This window comes from Melopsittacus undulatus, chromosome 2, assembly GCF_012275295.1.
Source record: "Melopsittacus undulatus isolate bMelUnd1 chromosome 2, bMelUnd1.mat.Z, whole genome shotgun sequence".
Lineage (NCBI taxonomy): Eukaryota > Metazoa > Chordata > Aves > Psittaciformes > Psittaculidae > Melopsittacus > Melopsittacus undulatus.
In genome coordinates this window covers 29,837,682-29,859,861 of record NC_047528.1, presented here as the reverse complement: position 1 = coordinate 29,859,861, position 22,180 = coordinate 29,837,682, and the positions used below count along the sequence as shown (strand labels likewise).

At 39.3% G+C, this 22,180-nt stretch overlaps 1 protein-coding gene across 1 annotated transcript in view; it reads right to left on the bottom strand.

The window, feature by feature from the left end:
* The window catches only part of ENOX1 (ecto-NOX disulfide-thiol exchanger 1), a 364,764-nt gene that overhangs the window by 267,742 nt on the left and 74,842 nt on the right, over positions 1-22,180 (bottom strand). The window lies entirely within an intron of this gene.

Here is a 22,180-nt window from a genome sequence, read left to right as displayed (position 1 = left end):
TGCCCACTAGGATTACAAATGAAGGATTTCATTTTCTTAGAGTATTTTTAAAAAAATGTAACTAGATTTACAGATCACAATTGACAGATAAATTACTTAGCCAAAATATAAACCATTTAATGCAGCAAGTTCAATATTACATTTAATGTTTGAAAATCTTCCTTTCTATCTGGCAGCCATGGTCAACATCTGCCTATTCATCCTTTTAGAACAACAAACAGATCAGTTTGAAGCGTCACATTATATTATTATGGGACTGACTATCAAAAAGTATGTGGCAACAATAAAAATTCAGAGTATTTATTGCTTAATATGCTAAAGATCCAGCACTTTCCAGCTTAATGCATTATTACTGGGAACATTAGTTTCAACATCTAATTTCCAATGGACACGAAATGTCGAAACACAAGTGGAAGAGAAAATGAACTAGTCCAAACCATGAAATTTTGAATATCAGTTTTAAGTAACAAGCTTTGAATTCTAATCTATAGTATCTATGCACAGTATCCATGATTCTGAAACAAACTCCTTCATTTTGCCTTCCACTTTCTTAATCATTATACCATTTTGGAAAAGATGCATCACAACAATCTTTTCTATGGTGTCGTAAAAAATAAACCATTTTTAGACATTTTAATAGTGCCACAATTAAGAGCCAAATTTCACACCATCTACAATATGATAAATTATCATTTGATTCCCCTCATTTTTGTTTAAATCTCTTTTCTACTAGAACCCTTAGCAAACCACAGTTCTTCCACTTAAGGGTGAGACACTAAACATAAGAGAAGGAGCAGGAGTTTCCCAGCTCTGTAGCACTGGCATGAATCACAAGGGGAATTTTACACCTCCCTCCAAACAGATGTCATGGCAGAAGAAGCAGACACACCCTCAGCAGATGGGTCTTCAAATGTCTTAATGCTGACAAAACATATTTCCATGAAATTTCATGTCTGGAATGACCCACTTCCTTTTCTCATACAACTGATGTAGCGTCCCAGAAAAGGCCCCTTAACTAGTGTCAGCTTTATGGAAGTGAAAGAGCCTGTTAGGTCAAAAGGACCTCAGCAGTTATCTACCAGTTCAGTGCTCTTCACAGAAGAAATTCTTCAAACACTGCTACTGTAAAAAGGGATGTTTTCACACTTGTGTACAGCTTTCAATCTGAACTACATGTGGCAGATAACAGAGGAATATCTATTACTATAGTCAGTGCTGTTATTAGGAAATACACTGATCTAAACATCGCAAACTTGTTCTCCCCAGTGATCCCTTTTGGTTTTGTGGGTTTTTTTCATGGGAAACCTAAACAAAACTTCTCTTGGTTAGACACTCTCTCAGAAATCTGCCACAAGACTCAAGTCCCGTGGTACATTCATGCCACAGAACTAACACTGCTGCTGGTATAAAGGGGAGCAATTCCATTGATATCAATGATGTTTCATCCCTTCACAGCTGAAAAGCTGCTGTGCAGTAGAGACACCAAACAAGTCCACTGCCATAATTTCCTTGGTCTGTTATGCCCACCCCCCAGCTTTAGCACAGGAATTTGACCAGCTTTGGAGGTGGTTGGTGTTTATAGTATTAACTTATCATACCATGGAAAAGCAGAATGCTGGTGAATGTGGTAGGTGTTCTATACTGTCTACCTTGACCTCTCACAAACTAGATCCACTGTAGTTGCTGTCTTCAGAAGAGCTAAGACTTCACAATGCAGCTCATATGTAAAAATTTCATAAGGTTCTTACAATTAATAAAACACCACAACAAAAATTAGGATAATTTAACAAAATGGAAAAGAATATCCTTCAGCCCACCTGTGAATCACAAGTGTTTGCTCTATCAATAACCTCTGCTGATAGCCTATGTTTTCTGCCATTCCTCCACAGCTTGAGAAGATTTGTGCCACTCTTACTGCCCAAACACCTTTTGAAGAAAAATACTTCTCATGTTGCATGAGCTAAAGAACATCAACTTTAAGACAAACCAATCTACCTTTAGCCATTCTGTGTGCCAAACCACATGCTTGGCAGTATGATGTTCAGTGTTCCAAGCTATTACAAGTTCATGGTCCTTCTCCACAACTTCTATTAAGGGAAAATTCATATTCTACCAGGTAAAGGTAATTACATGGGGGAGAGGGGAACAAACCAAAACAAGACCTGTAACACACTTCTACACCTATAAAAGTTATTCAATGATTATACTCTCATTTGGCACAAAACCCCCAAATATCCAGAAAATTGTGATCAACTTCTACTTCATGTAATGTATCTGCCGCATCATCTGCTGGTTAGGTCTTTGATGTTCTGAAAAACACCAGTAACTGTCATAATTAAATCCTTTCTAGTTATTCAGCTGCATAGCTCAACTAACATTTCACACAATACCATCAGGAGGAAAGCCCCTTGATTCTCTGACCTGCTAGTATAATTGGATTAAAATTATTATTTTTGAAGGGAACTACAACTTGAAGTCTGGTGTATTGTGTAGGTTTCCATGCTTCCCTTCACTCACCAGACAGCTCTACTGCCCAAGGAACATTTGTCTTTTGTGACAAAAGCACATCCACATTATAATCTTGCGTAGTAATAGTAACCTTGTATGAAGTCAGAAGTGTTGCTTTAGGTCTGGGGAGTAATTTGTCTGGATAAATAGAATCCATAAAGCAATATGGAGAAACATCATACCAAGGACAAATGTGTTTTTGTGGGGTTTTTCAGACTAGTACTAATTCCTACCATATTCTTTTCTTCCATGGCCCCAAAAGAGGAGTTTTAAATGATGTTATTAAGTTTTACATTTGTGCTGATACGAAGGAAGTCAGAAGCCACTGTTTCACATCTGCTGTTTTTCATTTTGTGGTTTCCAATCCTAGGGCTTCTTGCTGACTGCGGAGCACCCAGTGCCTCCTGCTTTCCCTTCCCTTCCTCTCTGCCAAAAATAGGGAAAAAGACAACCCACATCAATCCACGTTAAACTATATTTAACTTAACTCTACTTTGCAAATGCTCCTTCACATTTTGAAAGCGCTTTAAAAATTGCAAAATTTTGTGTCTTGATTTTTTTCTTTTCCAATTAGCCCATTGGACACAATACACTGAAACTCACAGTTATTTTTTAAACAACCCTCTGTTAGTGGCAAATATTTAAACAATGTCTTTTGCTAGATTCTCTGCCAACGTAAACTGCCTGGCTCCTTCCCATGGGTTTTATACCCCAAAAAGTGTCCTCACCCACAAATGCTGGGGGAAAAAGCAAGTTAGTACAATTGATAAGTTGAAAGGCAAATATACAAGATCAATATCGCTTATGGTATAGCTGGCATCCTTTAGCATGACTCATATTAAGCCAACACAGACCATACACAGTACTTTTATCCTGAAGAAGTTACAGCATCTTGCAGTCCTAACAACTTTTATAGCACGTCCTTGAAGTGTCCTGTTCCTTTCATCACTGCTGAGAAAATATCACAATCCCTTTACATTTTCTACCCATAATGGCAGGGTGAGCAGTGCTGAGGAAAAAAATTGTAATCACAATAACAGAGGAAAAAAACCATGATTCATGGGCATAGAAAATAAATCACTAGGAAAGCCTGTCCTGTCCTCCTTTTTATTTTGCTCATAGGTCAAACAATCTTAATGAAGCCTCCTCCGCATGCGCTTTATTGTTTGCTCTTATATACACCACAGTTATTCCAAACTCCTCAGTTATTTTTAAAAGCTACACTGAAAGTCCTGCATGGGCTAGACTGGATGTTTGCTGAAGAAGTGCTACAGTTACAAGTATCAAAGCCAGAGGACAGCACTATGCCCTGCTCCATGATTTACCTGCCAGTGTCAGGTAAAGTTGCCAGTGGAAAACTATGAATGATGATTACTTCCTTCTAAGTAATCCATGTCAGACAAGGAAATGTGCAGTTACTTAACTGCCTAACTTTCCTCTAACTTTCAGCATACAAATAAAGGTTGTTAGCTGCCCACAATTTTATCTGTTTACCTGAATAAAGGGGACAAATTACTCTATTACATTTTCATACACAAATCTGAAGCTGGATTAAAGTCTGGTCAAGAATTGCTTCAAGCAGCCTTGCTTGCTACACATTTAGTCAGGGACCCTTATCTGATAGGAGTAGCAGAGGAGAAAAGCCTTTGGGCAATGGGGAGGAAAGAAAGGAGTGAACAAAGGTGCATCTGCAGCATAGAGACATTACTGTGCTACCTTAATCTGTCTTTCCTGGCTGGTCACGGTTGTTAAAGTAAACAAATATCAGCATGACAGCATCCAAAATACATTTTTAGGATCCCCCAACAGCTAGAGCTGATGTCTTTGCCTTGCATCTTTGTTGCTAACTGGAGCTCCCCAGACCAGGTAGATATAATTTCTAGCCTGGAGAAAGCTGCCTTTAAGTGCAAAGCATGTTTACACACAGTGCCTGGCAGGGGCTTTACCACACTTCCTCTGGTCTTTTTCTCCAGCTCTTGGCAAACTTGTTCCACCTGCTTCCCCTGCTTTGCTCTATACTATGCTTTTCTACTTTACCCCTTTGGTTTCTTTTTCCCCGAGTGACCTTTCTCTCTCTCTTTCTTGCTGCTCTTAATTCACAGCATAATGGTGATGAACAGGAAACAACTGCTGCATCTGAACATCATTTACTAGCTCATTCCCTCCTTCACACTATTGAAAAGGTTAAAGCCCAGTCCCCTCCCCTCCCTACCACACCAACTTCTTTTTCTTCTCCTGAGACACCAGAGTTGATTAGGGAGCCCACTTACAGCCATACACAAACAGAACAGATCAGCAAAGAAATGTGGGGGTTTGAAACAGAAATTACTAACATGGATTGCTCAGCAATTTTTTTTCAGACAGAGATAGTTTGGAGTTCCCAAAGAAGATGTCAGTATGCAAATATGACCAAGAAGCAAACTTAGGTGAAATCTTATCCTCAAACAGGCATACCCATTTCCCACCAAGTCAGTGTCTGGATGAAAAATAACTCAGCGTAAGGGTAATCTAATAACAACCAGCAAGACCTTTTTGCCTGATGTCCAAAGCAACTGAGTAATGGGGATTCTCTGCTGGAAACCCTGTTTTTGTTCGACATCATCTCAAGTGATTCTGTCCACGTTATCATCAGGAAGAACTTTACTGTAGGAGTGACAGAGCACTGGAACAGGTTACCCAGGGGGGTTGTGGAGTCTCCTACATTGGAGATATTCAAGGTCCGCCTGGACAAGTTCCTGTGTGATGTACTCTAGGTTACCCTGCTCTTGCAGGGGGGTTGGACTAGATGATCTTTTGAGGTCCCTTCCAACCCTTGGGATTCTGTGATGTCAAACTCCTGGCCTTGTGCAATGTCTGTAACAGAAATAGTTTATATTAACCTATAAGATCTACAAAGCGAATGCACTCACTTAGTAAAATCCCTAACAGCTAAAGCTGAATTGCTTAAGTGTATTGATTTTATGCAGCCCCTTTTTTATGTGGTGGTGAAATTCCTACAGACTTTATAGTACTCAATGCTATTTTTGCTTTTGTATCTTTTCCTGTTTATGGAGCTTTCCGTCAACAATGGGCAGGCACAGTCCTTTAAATTTTTACTTTACTTTTTTTGCTGAAATGTATGTTTATTATAACAAAAAAACCCCCACCACCACAAAAAAAAAAAACCAAACAACCAAAACCCCAACAAAATCCAAACAAATCTAACTCTAATTTTATTTGGCTGTTTCAGAGAGTAGATGTGGAACTAAAAGTACAACATGCCTTTCTCTGATGTATTCAGACATGCTCCTATAGAACTGAGTTATCTCGTATCTATTCAAACCATCTCCATCCTGACAACCAGAAAGAAATGCAAACCAACAATTTCTTCCTCCCATCCACACAACCTGCTTCAGTTCCACACTGTTACTGAAAAAAAAACAAAAAACACCCAAAAAAAACCCAACAAAACCAACCAAACAAAAAAAACTTAAAACCAAAAAGTAATTTCACATATTTGTGTTCCAGACAAAAACCCTTGCAACATCCTCTTAGGACATGCAAAATACAGAAGTGAATGGATACAAATATATGCCAAAACACTAATAACAGAGAGTTACAGTGGCAGCTTGTCAGACAGTATCAGTTACGTTAACAGGAATAAACCATTGTGGTCTTTCTCCAGAATTCTGCTAAAAAGCCCACTGGCATTTAGAACCATTTAAAGATACTTATTTGTTGACAATCAGAGTACATCTATATAAACCCTGCAAAGTTTCCAACAGCACTAGACAAGAAACACATCTGTTTTCTTTGAACCAGTTAAAAACAGACACCTTGAGGTAAATAATTACACCTCCATTTGCTTTTTAATATTTATTATTTATTTATTATTTCTGTAGTCTTGAGATTATATGAGCATCTGCTTCACACTTCCTTGGAACTACGTTTCAAATAAATACTCAGTGACAGCTCTTGCCAAGTCACTCCAGACTATTAAGGACACAGCAAGTATTTCTGGACTTCTTTGGAAGGGAAAGATGTGGCTAACACACCCAGACTCACCAAGGGCTCTGAGCACATTTCCATCACCTCCGGAAAAGCTGTTTGTTGCTACTTCTTTATCTGTTGAGTCCCTGCTTGCTCCATTCTTGGCAGACAGAGTCATACAGCACACAGGCTTTTGCAGACAGGATTCTTCTTATTTAAAACTTACTTTCAGCTATATTTCATTTGAGAGTTTTAGCCATTTTCTAACCTCCTGCCATCAGCAGGGACCATGTTTTTAACAATCAGATACTATTCACTTTGCAAAACCAGAATGTTTCCAGCAGCATGAAACTTTGCCCAGAGTCTTACAGGGTCAACCTCTGGCACTTATCTACTCCTTTGTCGAGACCTGCAACAATGCAATATATCTTTCCAGCTCATTACTTCAGATCACAATGGACTGAAAACAAGTTGTTTCAAGTTTTACAATGATTTTTGCATGATTTTTCCATTTGATTTTTTTTGTTCTCCTTATGCACATTTAAGAAATTGTATTTCTTAGGTAGGGTGGGTCTTAGAAACCCTAGATACCCAGCTTGCTTTCTATAACTGCCTGTGGGCAGATAGAATGGGTACCAATTGCATTTGGAAGTATTGTTATAGGCAGCAATAGATTCAAAGAGAATGGGGCCCACATCCAGTCAAAGCAAAGGGCTCTTGAGAGAAAGAATGTTATTTCTCCATCCCCAGAAGGACTCCAGCTCCCTGGTCTCCTTGCTGTGTAATGTTACTCCTGCCATTTCTGACAGCTCCATGGTTCCTTTCACACCCCGTCCCACCCTCTTCCTGAGCTGTGGGTTTGGGATTTCATTCCAATTCGCTTGTGCTCTCTTCCTTAAATGTATCACTAAAGAACCTACGTGGGAGAAGCCCTATTTAAATCCATCCATGCTCAACAATGGCAATAAAAAAATGATTGCATGGTTAAGCTTTTAGAAAGCCAAGCACAAGACCTGGGCCAGTATTCTTTTAATCAAATAATTGCTATTCAGACGAGACTTTCTGTGCAATAATTATTTCTTTTTAAAAGCCCCCAAAATACTTGAACTAACTCAAGCACTTCAATGACTTTATTTAATGCACATCATAATATTATATTATAAATATAGTGGAATATTTCTTTAGCTTTGTATATATTTTCTTTTCTAATCATACTACTAGAAAAATAATACTACACTCCAGGATAAAAGAAAAACACTGTTATTGGAAAGAAGCTTCTTCTTTAGCTTGCCAAGCAGCCACCAGCCTTCCAAGCAGCAAAAATGGCATACAGTAGGGTTGCTTTACAATATAATCAGTGGGACTTGGAGAATTGCTTTGCCATTTCCAAACATATAATGACTATTCTGAAACAACCATGTTTTGCATGAAAAAGATTTGAAGGGAAGCAGGTGGCTACTAACAGTAAACACCATGCTGCTGTTAAGGGTGGGGTAGGAGGAGGGCAAGAGCCTGATGGCAGAGTATTTTGTTTCCTTGTGACCACCTCAGACAATGATTTGCAGGGGGAAGAGACTGTTCTGCTGTGACACATTATCTGTCCCCTGAAACTCTGGTCTCCGCTGGTTTTTACCTTTTTGAAACATGGTAATAACTATCTGGCCAGATTGATTTCTTGTTTTCCACTGATGATTTTATTGTAATAAAATTTCACACTGAGCAGTACTACGTGTGAAGGGTCACCAAAGATTTCTTCAAGAACTCATTGTCAAAACTGAGGCGCTACAGAGGAAAGGAGAGGGAGAGGGAGAGAGAAGAAAGGAGAGAGGGAGAAAGGAAGCAAGGGAGGGAGGGAGAAAGGAAGGAAGGAAGAAGCAAGGAAGCAAGGAAGGAAAAGATTTGAGGCTATTTACTTTTCTCTAACAGGCTTTGATTATAAAGAAATCTATCATACTACCTAGACATGAGAGTGTCTACGTTTCACCAAAATACCTGTATAAACAGCAACCTCTTTTATCTACAGAATGGATCAAATTCTACTTGAATTCTAGAAGAGATAATTTCAAAAGTATTTTCAAGAAAAAGGATGCCCTCAGATTCCATAAAATACAGCTTGTCCGCTCTGCTCGCATTTCAGATTACCCAGTCTAAACATTATCAATAAAATCAAATATATATACACAAACACATATGTTTCCTTTGGGAAGAAAGAATTGCAGTAGCCTGGCTCTCTTAACTAAGAGGGTATTTCCTGGCAAAATCCCACTAATTCTAACTCCCACCATCAAAACCCTGCCCTTACAAAAGGGAAGGACTGCAGGATTGGGAAATAATTCACAAAGTCAAGCACATAATCGGTTGGAGGTGAGCTGTGTGGTCTCCCACCAACATGCCAGTGTGATTCCTTTGTTTAATTAACTTATGCCTGCTGTCATTTTTCTGGGGATTGTGCCCATTTGTGAAGACCACCAAGATTACAGAACAGCACAAATGCATCCAGCAAAGTGCCCTTAACAGGCATTTGTTTGCCAAAGGAGAACTACTTCTGTTCTTTGTTAGTGTTAGGAGAAAGCATTTGAGTTTAAATGGGTAATCATATTAATAGCTTCCCTGTTTCTCCCCCTCTGCAGGTTAATGTACTCCAGAAAATTGATTTTTTTATCCAAAAGAGTAGGACTATATCTGGAAGAGCTCCTTGTTAAACCACTGGCTACACACAGATAATACCATCCTGGGATTGATTTTTTTCCTGCTACTTCTAATGTGAAGTAGCATTTTCAATATCATTTTGTCAGGCAGCTCTTCCATGCAGGAAGGGCTTGAATTCTGATGGCCCTGAAGTAATAGTAATATTCCCTTTCCTGTAGAGCCAGCTCTGCAAGATATTAAATGTCCTTGACTTTCATTATTTAAAAGTGTACCTTTCCTGATAGGATTTTACACTAAAACCAATCCCTTTAGGAATGCAGAAGACCAAGCTGGAATCCAGAGCTGGTAATATTAATGATGCTAAAAATATTTTTAATAATGAGCAGTTTATTAAGCTTTGCAGAATTCTAACTTACAAAAGATATCTTGTGTCTCAGCTTACATGGCACAGCAACTACACTTCAGTCCTGAAGTGGTCGAACAGTTGGATTGGAAGACCACTGTAGGTGCCTTCCAACTGGACTATTCTATTCTAGTACATGAGCAATCATCATCAGTGCTCCTATTTAAGGAAACCAGAACACAAGCCAGTATCATCATCACCCAGTGCAAAGCCAGAGGATGGTGGTAGAGGAACAAATGTCCAAACACTTGAACTAACTCTTTTAGTTAGTAGACCAGTGTGCTTCCATACCAAAACACAAGACTCCAAATGTTCTGAGCAGCAGTGAGGGAAGAGAGCCTCAGTCGTATGAGAAGACAGTACAAAAGGAAGAGCAGCAACAGAACTAATGGTGCAAAAGTGCTCTGGAGAAATCTTGGCCTATCAAAAGGAAAATTAGCAGGCAGGAATCTCTGGACACAGTGGGTTGGCCTTATCAGATAAAGTATCACTGTCCAGAGCAAACCCAGTCTGCTCAGGCTCCTTTCAAAATAATTAGACAGAAACCGGTACATATTGATGTTATGTGCTTGGTCAAGTGCACATGTTCTTTTATCCCAAGGCAGGAATCCTCCTCTTAAAGCAGTCTGTGAAACTACACCTCTCCACAAGCAGATGTCTACAGTCTTCAGCAGGCAGCCAATATAGACCAGCTAAATGTAGATGAAGACCTCAAGAGTCAGCTGGGATACACAGCATCTCCTATTTGAAGGCCAATGCTGCTATTTTGTAAACATCAACTATTCTGTCAACTGATACAGGGTAAAGATTGGCAAATGAGGGAAGAGTTCCTAATTACTTTTTCTTACACATTCAAATACGCTAATACAGCTAACTTACAGCATGTTGCCTTTTAGCTGTTTGAACTGTTCTGTTTCTCTTACGTTTTCTGTATGCTCTCATTGTACACTGCATAAGAATCACTTATTCAGTGAGGGGGAGAGTGATAAATAGCCATTAAAATGGAACACACAATCCCAGAATACTTCATGTTAAGCATAGAGAGAAAATTGTTTTCTGATAAGAAATAAACCAGACCTTTGAACTCAAAAGTCAATGACACAAAAAAAACCCAAACATCAAACCATAAAGATATGATTCATAGTTCTAAAAGAAAGTTATTCAGGAGTCAATAAATTTTCAAAAGGATTAACAGAGCATATGCAGCATTACCCATAATGAGGCAGGATGAGTATGGGAAGCTCAATTTGCATGCTATTTAGATTCAACAGATAGTTAAACTGTTGATATCTAAAGTGTGGTTGTTTTGACAGTAAAGGTAAAGGTCTTGTACATCCTTTGAAAATTAATACAGTTCACAGAAAATGGTAAAAATTGCAACCCTTTCAGTATCTAGTGGGATTTAAACTATACAAGAAAGATGATGCTTTAGACGACTAAATTTCCTTTTTATCATCAGGTCATGGGGGTTGGCTAAAAAAGGCATCAAAGTAACTTTCTGAATTCCAATCTATCTACCTCTGGGATTCAACCAGGAATTTAATACCAAATGGAAAACAGTAGGTAAGCATGAAAGCTGAAGTAATTTATCACTGCTATCTTTTCAACAGATAAGCATTTCTTTCTTTGAACAAATACACATTACAGTACATGAAAACAAAAATGTTCTGAATAGCATAGCTTCCATAGGGCTTCTACATAATGAAATTTCAGAAAACATTCTGTATAAAAGTTTTGGTGCACAAAGAAGATTATTAATTTTCCTTCCATATGACAAATAGATAAATACCTTTATGCTAAATGCAATTTCAAGTACCGCACACTATCTTGGTTCATACTTTTCAATGCTTCAGAAAGCATGAAGAGATGTACTTAAATTATTAATTTGACAGTATATAAAGTTAAAAAAGCCCAAACAACTCTACTGAAAACCAGTTCAGTTGATAAATAACTGGTTTTCTCTAGACTGCCACATACAAAGCCAATGTTGCTTCTGAAACAACCTCTTTTCTTTCCATCTCATACATCATTACTAGTTATAATGATTCCTCAGATACTCCTGCTGCAACCTCACTGTCTTGTATTTGTGCTGTCAGCAGCAGCCATATCACCAATCTATGCCTCCTTTTTGGTCATCTTGGTGACTGATTGATCAGAATTTAGCACATGGCTCTTTGGATGGTGCATGCCCAATTCTAACTGCTTTGGCTCAGCAAGGTAAAGAAGAATAAAGAGCTATATAGTCCTTTCTCCTCCCTTAACGCATATAAGGGAAAAATGCAAATACAAATGAGATATAAAATTCAGCTACCATTAATAACAAGATGCAGAAAAAAAGCTGGTTGTATTTGTACCCATCAGATAAAAGGTACAAGATTCTAATACATGGTCAGATGGTTTTTAAAAGCTGATAAAGACGATTGGAATCTGGAAGCATTAGTATTAAAGGAAATAAATTAGTATGTGGGTTTTCTCTTGTTTTCTCTTCTGCGTGATTAATTAAAGGGAGCCAGGAATCTAATGTGTTTTGACACTTGTGTCAGATGTGACTGCTGGTACACTTACTCAACAGTCTATCAAAATGGAGGGGGGAAAAAGAAGGTCTAAGTAGAACTACAGCTTATAGCAAATCAAACCACTGTACCAAATGTTTCCCTGATCCCAACAAATCTGCAGAAAGATAGAAATGGTTTGAATGATTAACCCATTGCCTGCCACTAGAAGGAAAAGGAAAGACAGGTTCTCTTAAGTGCAAAATCAAGCACAGACAGTAAGGGAAAAAAAATAATTGGAAGATTCTCTTTAGGCAACCTACCAGGGAAGAAGAAAAGTCAACAGAAAGGATCCTAGAGGTTCTTCACTGCATTGCTGCATCTTCAAGGAAGAGAAAGAACTTACAACAGAACAAAGACAATTTGTCTCTGCCTATGGCAGGGGGGATGGAACTAGATGATCTCAAGGCTCTTTCCAACCCTAACTATTCTGATTCTAAAGACAATGCCTTTTGGAGAATGGATAGCCCTAACAATGGGAAGGAAGCCCCAGGGAAGACTAGGAACTAAACGTGGAAGCCAGATACAAATGAAGCTAAATCAGTGAGAGGAGAAGCTGCAGAAATGCATGGTGTCACCTCTGTTTTATTTCCATGTCCACAAAAGCAAAGTAGAAATACAATTTGCTTTAAACAAGTAAAGGTCTAGTCCAGGCTAGCAGCCCTTGTACATCTCAGATGGTGCTAACTTCCCCTTTGATTTGGGCCTCTAGAACTACTTGGCATTGGTATTCAAACTTAGGGCTAAAAGCAGATCACTGAAGAAAACCATTCCTTTTCCAGCCCTTTTAAGACTTCTTGACCAGAGAACATCTTTCCTGCATGCTTAAAATCTTATAGGATTCATAATTGAGCTTTTAGCTTATGCCCTCCAGAACACGCAGGATTTGAGAAACCAAACCCATGGGCTGACAAGTTTGTCATATGCTTCTTGAGATATTCACTGCTTTACAAGTCTGCTAAAGTGCACATTCTTCTGCGGATGATAATTCCTTTCTCCTCCAGAAAAGACAGAGAGAAGACAGGTTTTGACCTAACACGACCAGCTCTGCACACCTGACCAGGCAAAGCCTGGCACAATCCCAAACCAGCCTGCAAAGAGGTAGGAACAGTGCCACAGAGAAACCTTCACCAAAGAGCAATCTAGGAATGACAGATGGATGGATCTATAGCTGGGTCATATCCACACTAGAAGCAAGAAGTTCTCAACAATGTTTTCCCTTTCAGATTTTTCAACTGGGTAATGTAAAAATTAATGTCTGCTGGACTAGAGGCCAGGAGAACTGCAAGAAAGATGATGATGTGGCATAATGAGATTACAAACCAGACAACAATAAGTCTGCAGTGTAAAAAAGTTATATAACCATTTTCTGAGTTGCCTGTATCGATTCAGGAAGAAATCTAGCCTCCAAGAGAACATACTGCAGCAAGTCCCTTTGCTGATTTAGGATGGCAGCATTTACCTTTCCTTATAAGCCATCAGAGAGACAACTGTATATTGTGTAAATACAGTGGGGACATGGATTAATTTCAAACCTATCACATAATCTGATGAGATTTCCCTTGAGATCTCCTAACACTTTGCAGCTCTGTGAGCCATTATTTCCATACTTATTGGAAATAACGTCTGAGCCCAGGCAAGGCACAATATTCCCACTGAGAGTTGTCATGACGGGAGTGGAATTAATTCTTACTGTCACTGTACACACCAAGGGTCTTTTTGGCATTATTAGCATGTACCTCAAATAGTATTTAAATCCACGATGATACAGTATACTATACAACGATATCATTTGGGGCCTCCTCAGTTTGGATGCATGTTCCTTGCTTTGTATACCGAATGCAAGTCAGATTTCACCTGCATTTACATAAGCCTGATGCAGCTCCATCATCTTCAGTGGTCAAGATAATGACTTGTGCTATTACATAATCAGAACTGGATCTGTCACGTAACAGAAATATTAAAGACCCTTTTAAGGTGCAACTTATTAAGGAGATAGACATTAATCATAGTGATCTGTGATGCTGGTTGCCATAGTTTAGAAGATGAGCAAGAAGCTTTATTTTTCTAACTGCAGTTTAATTCATTCACTCTTACTATGGAGTTACTTCCCTATTTTAAATGTTCTCCTGGTGGCTGCTCTTACAAGATGTGGACAGATCCCTTTGTGCTTCACTGTGAAACTAGCCATGCTGCCATCTTTGGATGTACTGAAGACTCAGCTATATTAAAATATTTTTTTTTTATGTTTACAAGCCATTCTCCTGAAAAACTTTACCAAATATTTCTGGTTTACCTTTCCAACAAACTTTTTATTCCCTTACCCGATTCATACAAGCATGTTTGCACCAATGCAATTTGTCACTATAGAAACAACTGTTCGGTCACTGTAACTGATGTCACTGAATGAATCATGTAAGAAAATCATGGAAATTAAAATCAACCAGCCAACTCTCTAAACAAATTCAGTAACAACTCTGAACAACCTGGAAAGAAATTCAATTGAATGTGATGACTTAATCCCAGTTTTCAAAATTGCAGAGGTTTTTAAACTTTTTATGTTACTCTGTGAGTGGAAGACACTAAGTAAAATCCAGTAAAATGGGTTCTAGCAAGCCCATCCCGTACCCAGCACCACACCTCACAATGAGATTGCTGCAGCTTCAAACCCATCTCTGCCAAAACTTTCATGAGAAGCTGAGGCATGGCAGTCTTCTCCCTAAGGGCATGCTGAGACCTGACTTGTCCATTTAATTAGCCACTTAACCATTCCAGCCAAAAAGGCTGGACGCACAGCTGTCCACAAACAGCCTGCCATTGCCCAGCAGCTTCAATTATGTTATATATATATATATATATATATATATATATATATATATAATATCTACCTCAATTTTCTGGACAGAAAGTAACTCTAGGCCAGAAATCTTTTCAGCTGTTCTGCCCTACTCATATCAATGCTACAGTTGTGTCTATTTTGTGGATCAATGCTGATTTTCATCCAGGATTCTATAAAGCTTTGGGGGAAAAACCTTGGAAATGCAAAGAGTGATACCATTTCACAATCCAGGGCAGCCTTTTGAAGATTTACCCATAACTCCAGTACAAATGCAGGATAACCACACTTTTATTCAAATAATGTATTTCTGTATTTAGCAGGAAAGTAGATAAACCTGTTTAGGAGCTTTGCTAACTTACAAATTTCTTACATATATCTTATACTTGCTTGTAAAACACAGCTAAAAATACCATTCCAAGGAGATTCTAACCTTAGAAATAATAATAAATCCTATTTCCTATATTACCTTAATGTTTTAAAGCTTTACAATTTTGTCACATTTTGCTTTAAAAGATAACTTCAACTTTATTTCTTAAATAGTTATCATAGACGCTGACTTAGATGCAGCCACTTTCATCACTATCACATGTGAAATTTCTGGGGGATTAAACTTCAGGAGACTATCACAAAAAACAAGTGCTTCTTTTATAGCCTCGCTAATTAAATGTAATTAACTTACTAGAGACCTGAAATTGCAGGTATCATAAAAAAAATAAAATCTCCAAACTCTTTGCTTTGCACGTGATAAATGCTACAACCACTATTCTTTTCTGGGGAAAATACAGAAAAAATAATATTAGGTGACAGTGAGGTTCATCACAGCAGGTCGATTGAGATTGTCAGGATTCATTAGCATGTGTGTGACTGGTAAATAATTGAGTTAATTTTAGGTTGAGTGACATATTTAGAAAACTCTGAATCACCTTATTCTGTGAATTTAATCAACCTTTGCTCTTCCCCAGATAGTTCAGTGTACATCTGCAATATTAAGTTGGAACCGATTCTTCACTCTGCAGCCCTCACAAATACCAGCAGTTTGCAAACTTTCAAAAGCATCAAACGGATTAAATACTGGCCTCTAGCAAAGAGTTACACACAAATAAAGCATCAGAATGACAGAGAAAACAAAAATTAAAAGAAAAAACAGACAAAAAAGCTGAACAGGAGGCTTTCTTTAACTGAAGTTTTAGCCACATTTATGCTGAAATCTCGATTTGCTTTGTCCCTAAGAATAAAAATGCTCAAGTCTGCAAGACACCAATGCAGAAAGATTATTTCTCTGGAAGCTTTCCAGAAAAACAGCTCCTGCTTGAAAAATTTAGACAATCCTCGAATGCTTCCTTGTGACACTGCTGGCCCAATTAAATCACATTATGAAATGAAAAAACTGTACTGCATGCGGATCTTCCAGCTTTGGCTTCTGAAAAATGCTATTTTCAAAGGCAGGAAACATCTTTTTCAAAGCTTAGCGTTATTTGGAAATAAGTCACAACTCCTAGTTAATGTGAGCTATTCATTTATTTTTCATCGGATGTCTTCTGATCTCTGCCCAAAGTTTCTCTTCATTTCTGAAAGATGTTCTTTTAGCACAAGATTTGATATTGAACATGACAATATTTAGGTAACACAATGAGCTTTTCTATGTAAAATGTAAGCTTTAAATATATGAGCTTGCAAAAAGGGCATTACTCTTCAGTTTCATACTTTGAATATGCAAACAAGTTTCTTGTAGATTACTGGCAGCTACAGCTTGGGCTCTGACACTTAACTGATAGTTAATAATATGCAAAGCAATTAATGCAATTATAAATATGGAAAAGAAAAATAGCAATGCTATTTACATTATTTCGTTACTAGGAGGTAAAATACTTTGTCAGCTCTAACACAATACAAATTGCTGCAAAGACTATTACAGCATGCATATATTCAAACCACTAGAGTTTATATTCTAGGTCTGTCCTCCTGGGATCAATTTATGATACTCTATGTTGGGCATCTTGTCTTGACAAAATAATGATACTTTGTTCCCATGTTGCTACATTTGGCTACCACACACTTTATATATGGGCAAGATTAGAGACCTAATCACTGTGCAGTGAATAGCATCACCAGGATGCATGTGGACGGGAAGCAGAAGGCTGATTAGTGCCTATACAGAACACACAACACAAGTGTGCACCTGCCTCTCCAATTCAGAAATATCTTCCTCAAGCAAACACAGTAAAAAAGCATAGCAGAATCAACAGCAGATCATATCCACTTCTCCACTGTTGGCACTGGTTTCTTGGGCGTTCATATTAAAAAACCCACTCAGACATTTACCATCTTCACATGTATGGTATGTAGTGACAGGCAGCAGCTCTGCAGTGGAGGTTCAGGAGGTCTACAGGAATTAATCTTGCAGGTGACAGCCTGCTAGGTGAATACTGTAAGGTGGACAAATTACATTATAAGGGGACTACCACTTTCTTAAATACTCAAAAGTCATTAATCCATTCAAGCAGAAAGACTGCCTTCCTTTTCTTGCATTTGTAATTAAATTTGTGTTCAGAATTATCATTATATACAGCAAACGTTCTTAAACAAGACTATTTCAAAGCTCCTTATTAGTGCTTTAAGTCTGACAGTCAAATAACACATAACTGACATCCTCAGTTAATGACACCATGTGTTGCTCAGGAACATACAGCATGTGTAGCAGCGTGACTCAGCTATGACCATTCCAGTGAATCAGAAGACACTGCTCACAGGTACCAAAGTGGCATCCTTGTAATCACCTATTGTAAACATGCATTTTCTAGCACTTGAAAGGGAGACAAACAGTGGCAACACCAAGCCAATTCAGAAAAGGGAAATAGTTTTAATGTGTAACTTCTTTGCATAACCTTGATAAATAGAAGGGAAAGCACAGCAGAGACTCACATTACTAAATACAACATAGTGTATAGATGAAGAAGCAAATTAAAAATAAACAGGGAGCTACTAAAAGCTGACACTTTCTCTAACCAAACCAAATTGCTACTGCCCAGTCGCTACTGGCTGAAGCACAGTCCTGCTTTATTTCCCAGATGCTCGATGGGACTGATCCAAAGATCACCAAAAGCAACATAGTCCCTTTTGGATGAAGCCTCAATTAAGAACAAGAATAGACAAAACATCTGCATGTAACTCCTGGCTCAGGGCTGGCTGAGGACTGTTACAATCCCAGTTTATTTGCTGGAGCAGCTTCAAGGCTGTTCTGACTCTCTTCCCTGCAGTCCATGGCCCTAAGGAACAAACAGTGGTTAGAGTCCACATTCGCCTCTCCTCTGAACAGAGTTCATTTGTTCAAGTACTCCAGCAAGGAGCTGTTTGAGGAAACACCCATTCAAACCTGGCACAGTCTTCTGTGGTGTACAGCCTTTCTGGTTGTAAGGGGAGGAAAACTGCCATCCTGTATCTCTGGAGGGGTCTTGTGAGCCATACACACCTGCAAGACTACCAACCACCCTCCTCCCTACTATGTCAGGCCATGCAACACTTTGAGTGACCCAGCTGCAGGGAACAGCCAGGGTACTGTCACCCCCACACACACACAATGTCCACTGCCCACTGTTAACAGCGATGCCCATACAGCAAGTGCTGAAGGGCCCTGTGCTGAAGCTTTGTCCTATGGATGAAGGAGACGCAATCCTTACAGCTGAACTCCCCAGCTTCTGCCTGTTTGTCACAATTTAACATTATTTTCTATGTTTGATGTCTTAGATTTGCATGTATTTAAAAAGAATACAAAAATTTGGATGGTGCCACTTATTTCCCTGATGTTTCAGAACACAAACATTGCAGTTCTGCTGTTTGGCAAAGGCTGCCACAGATGGAAGACAGATATCTGGCCGCCAACATTTAAAGAGGACCAGATTACTTCTTTAGAAATTTCAGCTGTTTAGTACTCGCAGTCGTGCAATCAGCCAGACCAATCCTCCTCTCCGTAACAAGTGCATACACAAAAGGAGACCATGGCCTGTGTAGAATTCATGCATGCAGAGACATCTGGGGTGCATTGGGACTGCCTTGATGGCTAGTTATGGAAAGAAATGGGATAATGTTTTCTAACCTGGAATGGAAAGCTCTGAAAATAATGCACCTTTCTGCCAGAAGGGATCTCATTTACTGGAAGGGAAGAAAAACAAGGTTACCCAGTAGCCATTTCAGCTAATGTCAGCCAGGAAGATCCGTTATTTCTGAGTCCTTCAACCCACATTGAATTTGGTGCATGATTTCCTAAATCAGCTGTGCTCCTTTCCCAGCTGTTGGCTGCTTATTTACTCTGACCTCAAATCCTCCAGCTCTCTCCCCTCAGAGTTACAGTCATTCTCTGCTATTACGCCTGATCTTCCACAGAAGTTTCCACATCTTCCAGGCTCATCACAACAACCCTTGGAGCATAAGCCAAAGCCAACTTGACATAACAGATTTGGGTCTTCTCTTGAAGGCACCCATATGCTTCAAAGACTGCAGTTCACCACCTACACTTCTCAAATGATGCTGGGCACACTCACGTGGGATGGCACTTTTGCAATCAGGGCAGTGCTTCCTCTTCTTTTTCTTCATCCCCCTCTTTTTTTTCTTTTAAAGTAAAAAGTTGGTTAAAGCAAGTCTGAGGTTAAGTTCACAATTCATGCTCAATGAGCTGTTTTGTACTGTGTCCAAAACCAGCACAGAAATATTGTCACCATTTCCTGGAACCCTGTGCGCAGCCTGGGGAATGGGGCTTCCTTTTCTGCTCCAGCATTCCTTGAGCCTCAGTATTTCAGGGCTTGAAGACTTCTTCCATATGCAGAAGGGTGGTGCTAGTGGGTGGTGCCTGCATGACTGTACACATGCAGGGAGAAGTTTCCATGAGCAATGGAAAGTAAGCTATGCGATCAAAGTAGTACAGTGCTTACTCCTTTCTTCCTTTCTGCATGAGATCTTGGGAAAAAATCAGGGAGAAAATGAATGCTGACAACTGACAGGCACTGGCAGTGTCTTGAGAAAAGCAGGGAAACATGCTACCCCATGGACAAGGGCACAGGTGGTGGGAAGGGAGAGGCTGGTTTGCTCCCAGATGGGGCTTAGAAGTCACACAGGTGAAGCAGGGCCACGTGCCCTACTAATAGCAGCAGCTTCCTGCTCAAAATAAGAAGCAGCTTCACACATTTGCTCTCCAATTGGGTTCAGACATAAGCTGCAACACAGATGTTCACAGGGCACAAAGGGGACACCCAGCAGAGCTGGCTGCAAAAGAAAATTTACAGCAATGACAGCAAGTTGCCTTTTACAGCAGGCTCTCTAGAGAGGCAGTAAAAGGGAAGCTCATTCTGCTAAGGTTTTTTTTTTCCTGAAGCTCCTCCTTGTGTAAGATCCCACTGCTGCCAATCTCCAGAGACTGCAAATGAATTAAAAAGAGGAGGAAGAGGCAAAAAATATGGAAACACAAAACAAAGGAGCAAAGCAGAAAATAAAACAGAACAAACAAGACTGAATAAATTCTCCACAAAAAAGGGAAGGAATGAAAATGAGAGAAGGCACATCAATACATATGAGAAATATTAAGGAAATTTAATAATCAGAAACAATGTTGAGATCTTTTGTACACACTCTGAAAACACCATTAGACATAGGATCCTTTGACAGGCCGGAACATGGGTCTGAACATCCAGGAGATCCAGCAGTAGGACAATTATACATTAAGTGACTCAGACAGGTACCTGACCCCTACATAAAATGGAGACAATTGGCTCTTCTTTTGCCAAACAGGTCTGCTAAATAGACCTGTAGGTCTTGGGACCTACAGGTAAAGCAGACTATGACAACATTTTGCATTCTGATTCTTACAGAACCAGCAACTTACTGTGAAAACCATTTTTGTGGAGGGGTCCTCTACACTGTCCTGGCTTCAGCAGTAGCAGTCATTTTTCTCCTTTTAGTAGCTGGTACAGTGCTGTGTTTTTGATTTTCAGCCTGGGAACAGCTGTGATAACACTGATGTTTTTCACTGTTGCTCAGTAATGTTTACACTGACCAAAGACTTTCTGAGTCTCATGCTCTGCCAGGGAGGAGGGGAAGCTGGGAGGAAGCAGAGACAGGACACCTGACCCAAACTAGCTAAAGAGGGATTCCATACCACAGCATGTCATGCCCAGTATATAACTTGGGTGCAGTTACCCAGAAGGGTTAGATCTCTGCTCGGGTCAAGCTGGGTATCGATCGGTGAGTGGTGAATGGTTGTATTCTCTCCCCTTATTATTTCCCTTACCATTATTATTATTGGTGGTAGCAGCAGTGGTTTGTGTTATACCTTAGTTACTGGACTGTTCTTACCTCAACCTATGGAAGTTACATTCTTTCACTTCTCCTCCCCATCCCTCTGGGAGTGGGGAAAGGAAGGAGGGGGAAGTCAGTGAGTGGCTTCATGGTTCTCGGCTGCCAGCTGGGCTTAAACCATGACATACACAAAAAACTGGTTCTGGGTATTATTCATAAGAAGAATCCAACCTCTCCCACATTAAAAATGTCTCATATAGATCAAGGTAAGTTCAACTGTTACATCCACATATTCAAAGAAGCTTCTCTTTCTTTAGTGCTGAGACTGAAAAAATTGACTAGGCCTATAAACTCTTCTGAAATAAAACCTTCTTGTTTCTTTCTTCATTGCTAGGAGCTCAGCAGAGTTTCAAGCATCATAAAGTGTGACCTGACTTTTAAAAAAGAAATCACATAGAAATTGCTTTGTTATATGCAAGAATGTTTTTCTGAGATTGCCTGAATATTTTCTGTAAATGTTCCAAGTGAGATATTAGCTTCACTGAAATACTTGAAAAAATTTCCAGGAATTTCAGCATAACCAAGATTTTGACTTTTATGGCCATATTCTTCCAGTATTTAGTCACATTCATACCTTCACTACCTTTAACAGATGCAAAGAAAACCAAAGAAAACAGATGAAAAGCCAGTTACAACACAGCCTGGAGTGAAGTACTGGGGGGATCAAGAGTACATTTATTTTTTTCTGACTCGTTGATTTTCCCTTCAATACTTCTTACTTGTTCATGGAGACTCACTTTTTTGTTCAGTTTGAAGCTAAATTTTTAAGTTTGGCCACACATTTCTCTCTGAGTAACGGTGAGCATCATACCCTTTCCCAGCTTCTGCCTTACAAATACCACATGTTCTACTGAAAATTCAGCCTGCAAAGATCCATCATACTGTCCCATTCATGGCAGATGAGATTTATCAAGA